Below are 12,895 nucleotides of genomic sequence, written 5' to 3'. Positions count from 1 at the left end.
GAAACTTCCCCGCCACAAAATGTTAAGTTTGAAATAGTTAAAATACATAGAGAAAGGTCCACATGACCAAGGATCCTGGTTTTCTCTGATAAAAAAGATCCCCAATTAGAAAAAGTAACTCAAAATTCACATTTTTCCATGATTAAAATGAAACATAACTGCTATATATTAATGATGCTTCATTTTAATCATGGAAAATACAGAATTTGAATTACTTTTTTAAATCTAAAAATTGGGAATTTTTTTTAATCAGAGGGAACCAGGATCCCTGCTAATAAGTATAATAGAATCTATAAAACTTTGAGAATATGGACCTAAATTTTCCCTCACATTAACTGTTCATACTATTAACTAATAGTTCTTATAGTGAATAGTAAATTGAGTTAAGAAAAGACTACAAGTTTTCAAGAGGAGGCTGGATAAGCATCTGATTGTGATAGTTTAGGCTTCCAACCCCTCTGTTCCAGCAGACCATTTAAATCTTAACCATGAGTAGTTCCATGTAGATCAGTAGAGCTAGTCGCATATGCTTATATGCTTTTCTGGATCAAGGCCTAGCTGGCAACACCTGTATATCATTCTTGTAATAACTGTGATATTATTTATAGCAAAATTTTCTAAATTCAGTCATAGGTACAAACTTGAGCCCTTGTATTTCTGATTAACTTATTTTGTACCCTAATTATATAATCATTTACAGTCTTATGCTATACTAGTCAATCGCCCATCAAGAATGACAGTGGGGAGGGAGGATGCTGGGATGGAGTGCCACCACCTGATGCCCCAGGCTGCCACTGTTCTGCCTCTTGCAGGGAGCAGGGTGGGTCCTCAGTGCAGCTTGCAGGGAGCTGGGTCAGGCAGCCAAGGCCATCACTGATGGCCCTTGCTCCTCCACCCAGTTTCCAGTCTTCGGTGCTGCTTGCAGGGAGTGAGGTGGGGGACTGGCCTGGGCTCCCCCACCCTCTGTCTGGTCCTCAGCGTGGCTTCAGAATCATGGTGGCACTCCTTCATGCTTGGAGCACTGTGATTGGCTGTTTCCATCAGCCAATCAGAGTGCGAATGAAGTGTTATGGACAGACAGACAGACTTAGGCTTTTATAATATTAGAATTACTACTAAAAGCGTATTGATATTAAGCAGTCCTAGAGCTCTACATGTATATATCAAAATATATACTCAATATATATATAATGAAATTGTAACTATAATCATAGTTTATGTTATTACCGTAGTACCCCATTAGAAGTGGCTGGATTCATTTCTGATTAAACAGAGGAAGAGAAGACTCGCCTTGGGTTATTTAACTGGAAATGTTTCTACTTGGGAATATTTCAGGCATAGAAATATTGAACTGGAAGATGTCTCCCAGACTATCAGGTGGATTTTCCTTTTGAAAACCTGCAGTCCTTTTTCAGCTCAACTTCCTATTAGCTACTGTTAGTGAGAATTTCAGAATTGGGGACCAGGGAAAGAGTAAAGACCAGGGAAAAGTAAAGCTATTTAAGCCATATACCAAAGAGGTTTCTGAGCACTGATGCATCCTACTCAGTGCTCATCCCCTCTCCCCCATATCTCACCTTCCCTCTCATTTAGGTTATAGATTCAGCCTTAAGCTTTTCAGGCAACTGAGGAAAAATAACACAAATACAAAAGTTGTCAAAGAAACCTTATTGAGGGTAAAAAATTATTTGTGGTCCTCATACATGACCAGTAGAAGCACTGAAACATGGGATTAAAAAACAACTCTCATATAGATATAGTTACCTTTCAACTCTAACATTGTGGTAGCAAGCTGGAACTCAGGTATGACATGTACTAGTTACTGATGGATGAATAGTCCTGTCCTTTTGTACTATCCCTTCCATAAACTTGTTAAGTTTTTTCTTGAAGAATTTCAGGTTCTTTCCCCCCAGTATTTTGTTTTGAAGACTGTTTAAAAATTTCACTTACTATAAGAAAACACTTCTAGTATCCAGTCTAAATTTGTTTGTGACCAGTTTCAGCCACTAGCTTAAAGAACTTTGCTCTTTCCCTAATATTAACCCAAAAATGTATTAATAAAAATAATAATAGCTTTTCTTAGCCTTTCTTTTGCTTTATTTTATTTCATCTCGTAAGGTAAGTTGAAAAAAATTAATGCATAACTTTATTTGGACCAGTTATAGGAATTAATATAATCCTCACTAGAATGATGTGGGTTCTGAGCAATTATCATCCTCCCATTTTTTTGGTCATAAAGCTTCCATCAAAACATTGAAGTGAGTGAACTCCTGAAAAAATTAACATAGAAGCCTTTCAATAACATTTTTTCTAGTCCATTTTTTTCTAGTCCACTCCTATTGAAATTTTGAGTTCACTGAAAATAAAACCCTTTATCTTAGACACCAGTTTCTATAGAAGAATATTCTGAATGAAAATTAACCAAATCAATTCAGGCTTTAAGTCCATTTAATTAGAGCTTAGATCATTTACAATATTCAGAGACAGCATTTCAAGTATTCAATATAATTCACTAAAGCAGTTTTATGAAGAATAGTCTGTCCTATTAGGAAAATAAAATATTCTCAATTGTAATCAGTAAAAGATCAAGCTGTTTCATGATCAAAGTACATCAATTACAGTACATATATTTGTATGACAAAATTCAACTAATTAATTAGGGCATGTGTCTACTCTCTCTAATGAAGTGTAACAATATTACAACATTTTAATTACCTAATAGGGAAGATATTCACTTTTTTCCACTGAGAAAATGAAGAAAAAGTATAGGGAAATGATGAGAAAATGCATGACAACTGTAGTTGCAGATATCTCTTCAAATTTGTCACTGATGTACAAATTTGCAAATTTCATTGGAAATGAGTACTGATAGAGACAATAATTATTAAGTGTGAAGTTACACTAAATTATATGTAAGATAACATCTGGTAATGATTCTATACTTTGTATAAACATATTTCCATATAAGTGTTAAGTTTGAAACAGTTAAAATATATAGGAATATTTAGAAGCTCTGCCTTTTCACGGGGATCAACTGTGGGCTGCCCATATATATTCAGTAGGGATCCCACAGTGGAGCTTCTTTTTTCCCTTGCTCTGCATGTACCTATAAAAGAACTTTTTGTTGTCCTTTATTTTGGTTTCCAGCTTGATCTCCATGCCTGCCTTGGCTTTCCATGTCTCATACCTTCAGACCCTAACTGCAAAAGTGTAGATTATACAGTTGCTTAACCACTTTTCCATTGCTTATATGCTTCCCTTCTCTTTCAATAGTTCCCCAATCCCTGTTGAGCCAAGTGGGTCTCTTGGCCCCTTTCCCACTTTTTGACCATGTGGGAATGGCCCCTTTTTGAGCAGAGAATTGCTCCCTTAAAGAAGCACCACAGCTCCTGAACTCCCAAATTGTCCAGTTGCTGGTTGCAGAGGGCCTCTTCAACTAGGCTCCAAAGCTTGCCAGAGTCTGCCCTTCTGAAGTCTAGGACTTCTGTTCTACTGACTGAATTCCCAGCCTTTCAGTGGATAGTGAACCTGATCAGGTTGTGATTAGTGTCGTCCAGAGTACCTCCAATCCTCAGGTCACCTGACATGCCCTCCCCTTTGGTCAGCACTAAGTCCAGAGTTGCTTTACCCTTTCCACAGCTTATGTCAAGAACAATTTATCAATAGCTGCCAAGAAGTTGGTTGACCTGCTGGAGTTGGCAAAATGGTCTTCCCAATAGATGTCAGGGTTGTTGAAGTCACCGATGATAATCAGGTCTTTTGTGCTGGCTGCCTCAGTCAGTTCTCTGGAGAATGCCTGATCACTCTCCTCTTCTTGGTAGGGAGGTCTCTAGTAGACTCCAACCATCAGATCTCCCTTTCTTGAACCCCTTGTATCTTGACCCAGAGAGTCTTAAGTGACCTCTACCTGCAATCAAACGTGACCTGCAGGGCGGGGTATGGCTTTTTCACATAAAGAGCTACATCTCCTACCTTCTTCTCAACGTGATCTTTCCTATTGAGACTATAGCCCTCAATATCCACTGCCCAATCATATGTATCATCCCACCAGGTCTCCATCAACCCAATGAGGTCAAATTCCTAATCTAATGTGCCAGTTCACCCTGTTTATTGCTCGATCTTCTGGTGCTCCCATAAAGACACCTAAATTCACCCCTTCTCGCCTCAGGTTTTCTGTCACCCTGCAAGTGTCTCAGGGTGTTGGTACTCATCTGGCTGTCCATGATGTGAATGCCATCTCCTGGCTTATCTTGGCCAAAAGATTCATGTACAGCAGTGGAACCTTCCCCCTCTCCCCCAGGCATGTCTAGTTTAATACCCTCCTCAGCAAGTCATCAATTCTCATAGAGAAGAACTTCTTCCCTTTGCCTGTGAGGTGAATACCATCTCTTGCGTGTAGATTAGTGCCGTTGAACTGCATGTGAACATCAAGGAGTCCAAAACCAGCAGGGTGTCACCATCTCTGAAGCCTTCAGTTGACTTCCTCAATGCATTCCTCCCTCCGACAATGGCTCTTAACTTGGAGGATTGAGGAGAAGACCACTTGTGCTCCTAGTTCCTTGAGCTTTGCCCCATGGTCTTGTAGTCACTAATGATTCTTCTGGGCTTGTTTCGTGCCATGTCACTGGAGCCCATGTGGACAAGAAGCATGGAATAGTGGTCCATAGGGTGGGCCAGCTTTGGGATCCTCACTGTACATCTCAGATCTTAGATCCTGGAAGGCAGCAGACCTCTTGAGCAAAGTGGTCTGGACAGCAAATGGCGCCTTCTATTCCCCACAGCAGGGAGTCTCCCATGAAAATCACCCATTGTTTCTTCCTTGGTGGGGGCGGTTGTTCCTGTCCTGTATTAGTACAGAGGACATGGATGCTTCATCCTTTGATGGTGTGATAATGATAATAATGATGCGTGATAATAATAACAACAACAATCATGATAATCATGATAATCATTCTCATCTTCTTAAATCTGTTTAAGCCAGTCTCTCAATTTTTAGGATCTCATTATATTTGAACATTTAGGGATAACCATCTGCCTAAATCCTTTTTTTTTAATTTTACTTTTTTTTCATCTAAATTCAGGATCATTCTCCATAGTTAATTCCCCCCCACCCCAAGTGCTAAATCACTTAGATGCCTATCTTCTGGTGCTTTTGTGAATAGGAAGTTAGGTGGTTTTGCCCCCTTTTTTCCACCAGAGATCTTGTTAGGCTTTTTGGAGGGACAACAGACATGTTAACTTCACTTGCACTGCTGAGATATTAATGATTTCTGTGTCTTGTTTCAGATGTAACAGATTCTTTTAAAGTTTTGTATACTTTTCCCAGTAGCTAAATCTGACACTGTCAGTGAAAAATCAAAATGATTATTAGGTCATGCAACAGTACAAATTGTAATTACATCTGCCTTCTAGGCATGATGAAGTACAGTACTTAGGGATGGAAACAGCTTAGTAAATTCCCCAGGAGTATGTATCAGATGTACCTCATTGGCAATCACTCTTGTAAGTGAGTTCCGGAGGGCAGCCTCTACAACTCTTGTCTTATACCCAAAAATGAAGCTTCAAAGACTGTGCTTCCAAGGTTGAAAACACTGTGTATAGAAATATATATATAAAAAAAATCACCTGGCAGGTAAAGGACCCCCTGGGTATTCAAATTCTCTTGTTCCATGGTAATGCCTCTGATCACCCCATCTGAGTCCCTTTGTGGGCCTTGATCTAGATTTGTATGCATAGGCAGATGCAAAGAAAGAAAAAATAACAGTTTTGCAGTAAATCAGTGCATTTGTTTATTTAATATAAAAATATTTCTATGAGATAAAAAACATAACAAAACAAAACCCTGGTTCCTGGTTTCCATATGAAAGTGATTTCAATATCACTTCAGCAGTGCTGTTCTTCTTCTAGATTTGTTCTGAATCTTTGTATCTTCTCTTATTCGAAGAGGATTTGCTTTTTTCTATAAAAGATGTTACATTTGCAATTATTTTACAGTTAAAATTTCAGTCCACTGGGAGGATTTTATTACAGTAGTATGATGGATCGACAACTCTGATTATAAACATACTTTTTGCTCTGGTTCTGAGTAGATAGTTAGCTTCAGAAGGTTAATATATGTAGGTTACTTGCCACCTAATGACAAGAAGAGCTTAGCAGTCTTTTGTTCAAGCTCATTTAATTTTTTTGAACCTGAGGTTTCACTCAGAAATCTGTAAAATAAGCACTGGCAGCCAATTACTCAAGTTAAGTGGTGAGTAAGGCTGCATCATTTACTCTTTAGCCTTCATTAGGTCTGGGCCTTTTATCTCTTGGAGATGGTAGAAAGGAGGTTGTCTTCCAAAGGATAAAGAGCAAGGGCAGGGGAGGAGATCAAGGAAGATCCAGTCAGTGCCAGGCCAAACTGGGGCCGGATATTATTCACAAGTGGGGAGATTAAGGGCAAAAAGGGTAATTTTGTGCTCCATTCCTATTGCCTTTGAATGGGGGCTGGATACTTGATAGTCCTTGCTGTCTTATGAAATACATTCTTTATTTCTCCACACCAACATTGAGATAGAAAATATTAGAGAAATAAGTATTGGATTGAGGTTGGAATTTCTGAATACTAATCCAAAATGTACAGATGTCTTGTCATCAGGTAGTAGGAAAAAGAATTACAACAATTATTTAGGCTCAGGATCCCATCCAAGATGTACCACAGATAACATCAGGGGGCACCTATACATGTGCCTAATGTGTTCGAATTAGAACACTTTGAGGAAGACTCAATTAATCAAATCTGATGAAGCATGCTAATTAGCATGCTCCAGCAGCCTTGGCATCACATCTTTCAGCATCCCCATGCTTCAGAATGGCAGAAGGGGTGCCTCAACTAAAGCTTATCAAATGAGCTTTCATTAAAGCCCCCCCTGCCACTGAAGTGTGGGGAGATGAATACATGAGATGATTTAGGTACTTTAAGGCAGCTCCCAAGATCCCCACCGCAGAGCATGTGTAAAGACACTCAAGGTTAATACAATACTTTCTAAAACTATGTAATTAATATTTCAAAACTCATCAGCTTGATTCTCAGCTAATATAAGTTAGCAAAAATGTACACCAGCTGAATATGGCCTATTGTGTGAACATTAAGGACCATAAGCACTATCACTTTTTTGGATTAGTGTACCCCTGGTGGCTAGATGCAGAGCAGTTTACCCGCAGCAGCCAGACGGAAAGTGGGGGAGGGAAGGGTGGTGGCATGCAGCTGGATGCGGGTGGTGGCAGCCACCATGTGAGAACTTGCTCCACCCCTTGCATCTGGCTGAGCAAGAAGCACCTGCACAGCAGTGCGGGATGATGTGTGGTGATGCTCCATCACCACCCACAAGTGCTGACCCCTTAGGGCCTTCTTAAGTACCCCCGGGGGTATGCATACCCCCAGTTGACAACCCCTTCACTATAAGCATTGGGGCAGGATGAGGAGGAGGAGTTGCTGGAGGCAGAAGGAGCCGAGCAGTATCCAGGCATATGAAGGAGCAGTGGGAGCAGCCCTGCCAGGAAACTATGTGCACTTGCTGAGGCTAGGGAGGTAACATCAGAGGACATGGGTTGGGTGAGGGCAGAAGTGTGGCACAGCGTGCCCCAGGCAGGAGCCCATGGGCTAGATGCAATTAATTGGTGGGCCAGATATTTTTTCCACTCCTGTTCTAAAATGTCGTGTACTTACCTTTTTTCTTTCCATTTTCTTTTCTTTTTTTCTTTTTCTTTTTTGGTGTGTAAACAGAATTTTCCTGTAGTCCAATTCTATTCTCAGATCTGTCTGCATAGTTAATAAAATATGGACTCTTACAGGTGTACTTGATCATAGAAGTTGGAAAAGCCAGAAATGTAAGCCAAAGCAAGTAAAATATATCTAGCTGGTGTTGATGTTTCACTGATATCAATTTTATCACTTACTTTGTGACCAGGCAAATATCACTTTGTTACCATCATGTTATTTTATGAGACTATACCCACAATGCTCACTTTGCAGTAGCTGCAGATGCCAAATACTGTTATCTTTTCCTTGAGTGAGTAAAAGTTAATGTTCTTCCAAGTGCTTATAATGGGAAAAATGACATTAAGCACAGTAATGTAATTAAAGAGCAAAACAGATGGTAACTGCAGTAATAAAATCATCCTTAGCTGTTAAGTTCTACAACATAGATTGGGTCTCATTCACATAGGCATCACTATTCCAATAAAATTAAATGTTGCAAATGTCTATGAAGTTTTGTAGCCATCCAAGAATGGGGACTGTAACAGGGGGCTTTTCCAGGGCTGGTTTGATGTTGGCCCACCCACCTGTTTCTGGGCTAACCGCCCATCTCTCTCACCTACCATGCCTTGATGAAAAATTATTATGGTGTTAATTAGGTGGGAGGCTGCACATTTCCCGGCCTGATGCCAGAATGTGCTATCTGAAGTTCTGAACCTTCCCTACACTGCAGCCCATGCCTCACAGTTGGCATCTGTGTTCTTGATATCTCCAGTCCCACACTGGGCCCCATAACCCTTCAGTCTGGACCCCAAATGGATCCCTCCTATCAGGCAGCTTATTCCACCCTCTGACCCTTCTGGTCCTGGCCCCAGCATTGACTTCTGACCAGTTGAGGGTGCCTCAAGTCCGGCTTCTGAGCATCTAGCCCACACTCTGTGACATGGGTCCGCCTTCTCGGGCCCTACGATGGGGTTACCCTCCCAGTTGTGGGAGCTGGGGTTATTAAGGTGCCCCAACCCACCTTTCACCAGGGTGGTAACTGGCCTGGCATTTCCTGGGGGCTCCCATGCCACTAGGAGCCCCACCAGGCCACTCATCCCTAGCAGGGTGCAGTTTTAGGTCATGCTCAGGACCAAGAGCCTCCTAGCCATCGCCATAAGCTCTTGCCTTTACCTTCTATCTGTTTCTGAGCCTCAGTCTGCCGGCTGATGTCTCACATCTGACAGCAGCAAATTGCTACTTCACCCTATACATATCTATCCAGGGTCTCAAAATGGCCACCATACTCAAGCACCTGGCTGCTGCCTGTTCCAGCCCTTACAATGGCAGGCACCAACAGTGCCCTGCCACGGGGACAAATATTATCTAATAAAATCTAACCCTAGTTATAAACTAGCAGAAAGCACATATCTAAATACTGTAAGCCAGAGGCGTAACAAGCAGGGTTGGGGCCCCATTAAAAACCTTCAGAAAAGCAGAAGAAAAGAGGAGAAGTGTGGGTTCTATGTGGAGAGGGAGAGGCATGCAATTTCAAGAGCTTGGGGGGGCGTTAAGAGTCTTATTCATGCCAGGAACTCCCAAACAATCCCCAGCTGCAGTTCTGGATGTGTCTGTTGCTATGGCTGTGACTGCAGTGGTGACTGCCGCTACATTCACCACTGCCATGTTCTCTGACCACCTTGTTTTTTGCTCTTAAAACACCAGCAGCAGGGTATCCATGTCCATGTGGTTAGACAATTATTTTGGTGCCCCTCCTAAGTTAGCATCTGGGGCTGGTACTCCTGTGGAGCACCCCTAGTTACTCGACTGCTCCAGTCAAGGTTGCATGTTTTACATGCATCTTTGTATCATGTGCTTGACAGAATCTCAGTCCTCCTCTGGTTCTCTTTGTGGTTTTAATTTACTGACATTTTCTTCCCAGTGCATCAGGACCTGGGACTGGGTATGCCAGTTTCAAAGCAAGCTGCACTCTAAAAGGCATTCAAAAGAGAACAGCCTGAGAAACAGTTATCTTTGGCCTAATAAGATTGCATAGATTTCATAGACATCAGGGCTGGAAGGGACCTCGGGAGATCATCGAGTCCAGCCCCTGCCCAAAGGGCAGGAAGTCAGCTGGGGTTATAGGATCCCAGCAAGATAAACATCCAGTTTACTCTTGAGGGTGTTCAATGTAGGTGCTTGAACCACCTCTGATGGCAGACTGTTCCAGACCTTGGGGGCTCGGACAGTAAAGAAATTCTTCCTTATGTCCAGCCTGAAACGGTCTTGCAGGAGTTTATGACCGTTCAACCTAGTCATCCTCGGGGCGCTCTGGTGAACAAACATTCCCCCAGATCCTGGTGTTCACCCCTGATAAACTTATAGGTGGCCATCAGATCACCCCTGAGCCTGCGCTTTTCCAGGCTAAAGAGTCCCAGGTCTCTCAGCCTGTCATCGTAAGATCTGTTTTCCTGACCTCTGATCATGCGCGTGGCTCTCCTCTGGACTCTCTCAAGCTTCTCCACATCCTTTTTGAATTGTGGAGCCCAAAACTGGACGCAGTACTCCAGCTGCGGCCTCACCAAGGCTGAGTACAAGGGGAGAATGACGTCCCGGGATTTGCTCGAGAAGCATCTATGGATGCAAGAAAGTGTTTTGGTCACTTTACTAGCCACAGCATCGCATTGCAGGCTCGTGTTCATCTTGTGGTCAATGCTGACCCCCAAGTCTCTTTCTTCTGTAGTGCTATCCGACGTAGCACTGCCGAGCCTATAAGGATGCTGCAGGTTTTTCCTCCCAAGTGGAGAACCTTGCATTTTTCGGTGTTAAACAGCATCAGGTTCTCATCTGCCCATTTGCTGAGCTTGTCCAGGTCAGCCTGGATCACCCACCTATCTTCTGGCGTGGATGCTTTGCCCCAAAGTTTGGTGTCATCGGCGAACTTGGCCAGTCCACTCCTGACTCCAATGTCCACATCATTAATGAAGATGTTGAACAGCATGGGTCCAAGGACAGAGTCGTGAGGGACCCCACTGGTCACAGGGCACCACGATGAGTGACTGCCATCAATTACAACCCTCTGGGTCCGACCACGGAGCCAATTTCCCAGCCAGTGGATCGTGGTGGAGCCAAGGCCACAACTGGCCAGTTTGGCCAAGAGGTGATCATGGCATACCAGATCAAAGGCTTTTTTGAAGTCAAGATATATGACATCAAACTCTTCTCCCTCGTCCAGGTGATAGGTCACCTGGTCGTAGAAGGAAATGAAATTGGTCAAACAAGACCTACCCACAACAAACCCATGCTGGCTATCCCTTAGCATGTTAGCCTGGGCCAGTCCATCAAGGATGACCTCCTTAATAAACTTTTCTAAGATCTTCCCCAGGATAGAAGTCAGGTTAATGGGCCTGTAGTTAGCCGGATCCACTCTCCTCCCTTTCTTGAAGATCGGCACCACATTGGCCTTCTTCCAGTCTTTGGGCACTACATGAGAGAGCCAGGAGTTTTCAAAGATCTGTGCCAGGGGCTGGGCCGTGACACTCGCCAGCTCCTTGAGTAACCTGGGGTGCAGATTGTCAGGGCCAGCTGACTTGAAGGTATCCAGCTTCTCAAGGTGTTCCTTCACGAGGTCAGCATTTATGGAGGGTAGGGGATCCCCATCACCCGGATCTCCCTGTCCCATAGCAGGCATGGGCGTCCCATGGGACTGATGAAAGACTGATGCAAAGTACCTATTTAATAGGTTGGCTTTTTCCTGGGCGTCAGTTGTCAGTTGCCCCATCTGGTTTAGCAGGGGTCCAACGTTGCCCTTGCTTGTCCTCCGGTTCCTGACATATCTGAAAAAGAACTTTTTGTTGTCCTTGATGCTTGAAACTTGTTGTAGTTCAGTTGCAGCCCTGGATTTCCTGGTTTGCTCCCTGCAGGGCCGGACCAGTGCAGAATAATCCTCCTTGGAGGTGAATCCTCTCCTCCATCCTTTGTAGGCTTTCCTTTTTAGCTGTAGGAGGTCCGCTAGGTCCCTTGAGAGCCAGGAGGGCTGCTGTGCCTTCTTGCTGCCTTTCCTCCATGTTGGAAGATTTAGCTTGTGCACTGAGGATCGCTTCCTTGAGAAGCAACCACTCTTCTTGAGCTCCCATCTCCCTGGGGTCACGGTCCCTGAGGGCCTGACCGACAAGCCTCTTGAGCTTGTCAAAGTCAGCTTTCCTGAAGTCAAGGACTTCTGTGTTGCTGACTGACTTGCCAGCTTTACGGAGGATGGTGAAGGTGATCAGCTCGTGGTCACTGTCATCCAGCTTCCCATCGATCATTAGGTTGCTGATTAGGTCGTCCCCCATAGCCATTACCAGGTCAAGCAGCGCTTTGCCTCTCATTGGCCCATAGACTTCTTAAGTCAGGTAGAGGTCATCCACGCACTAGAGGAAGCTTTGCGACCACTCGGATTTTGCTGAGTGATCTTCCCACGAGATGTCCGGGTAATTGAAGTCACCCATGACAACCAAGATCCTGGAGCAAGAGGCCTCAGCCAGTTCCCGGGCGAACTCCTGGTCAAGCTCAGGAGTTTGAGTGGGAGGTCTGTAGTAGATTCCCACCATTGTGTCCCCTGTGCCGTATTCCCCATGAATTTTTACCCAGAGGGTCTCTAGCTGTCCATGCTGGTCGCCAACATCAGCTTGCAGGGACGTGTAGCTTTTCTTCACATAGAGAGCTACACCCCCGCCCCTTTTGTCAACACGATCCCTCCTGTACAGGGTATAGCCTTCTATATCTGTGGTCCAGTCATGGGTGGAGTCCCACCAGGTCTCCATTATCCCAATGACGTCACTTAGTTGGAATGAATGGGGAAGTTAATTTCACTTTTTTGTATCCACATGCTTGCCAGTTACTCTCACTTGTGTTGATGGATAACATTTGTGAGGCAATCAGACTTGATTGTAATGGGAACTTTATAAACACCACAAAAATCTAGAGGTGATCAGATTGTTTCTGACTTGAAAATGAGAAATGAGATTTATACAGTTTATGTAGAATATAAGGGTTTTGCCTTCTGTTGATTCCTACAATCATGAAGGAAGTTCAGGCTCCTCAGTGGTTGCAGGAGGAGTAATATTTAAGATATTCATTTTTAATTTGCTATTTTTTCCTTGTGCTAACATACATATTTAATCATCCTAGGTG

This window comes from Crocodylus siamensis, chromosome 1 (genome assembly GCF_052110815.1).
Source record: "Crocodylus siamensis isolate JL-2025a chromosome 1, ASM5211081v1, whole genome shotgun sequence".
NCBI lineage: Eukaryota > Metazoa > Chordata > Crocodylia > Crocodylidae > Crocodylus > Crocodylus siamensis.
Note: the sequence above shows the minus strand (reverse complement) of the source record.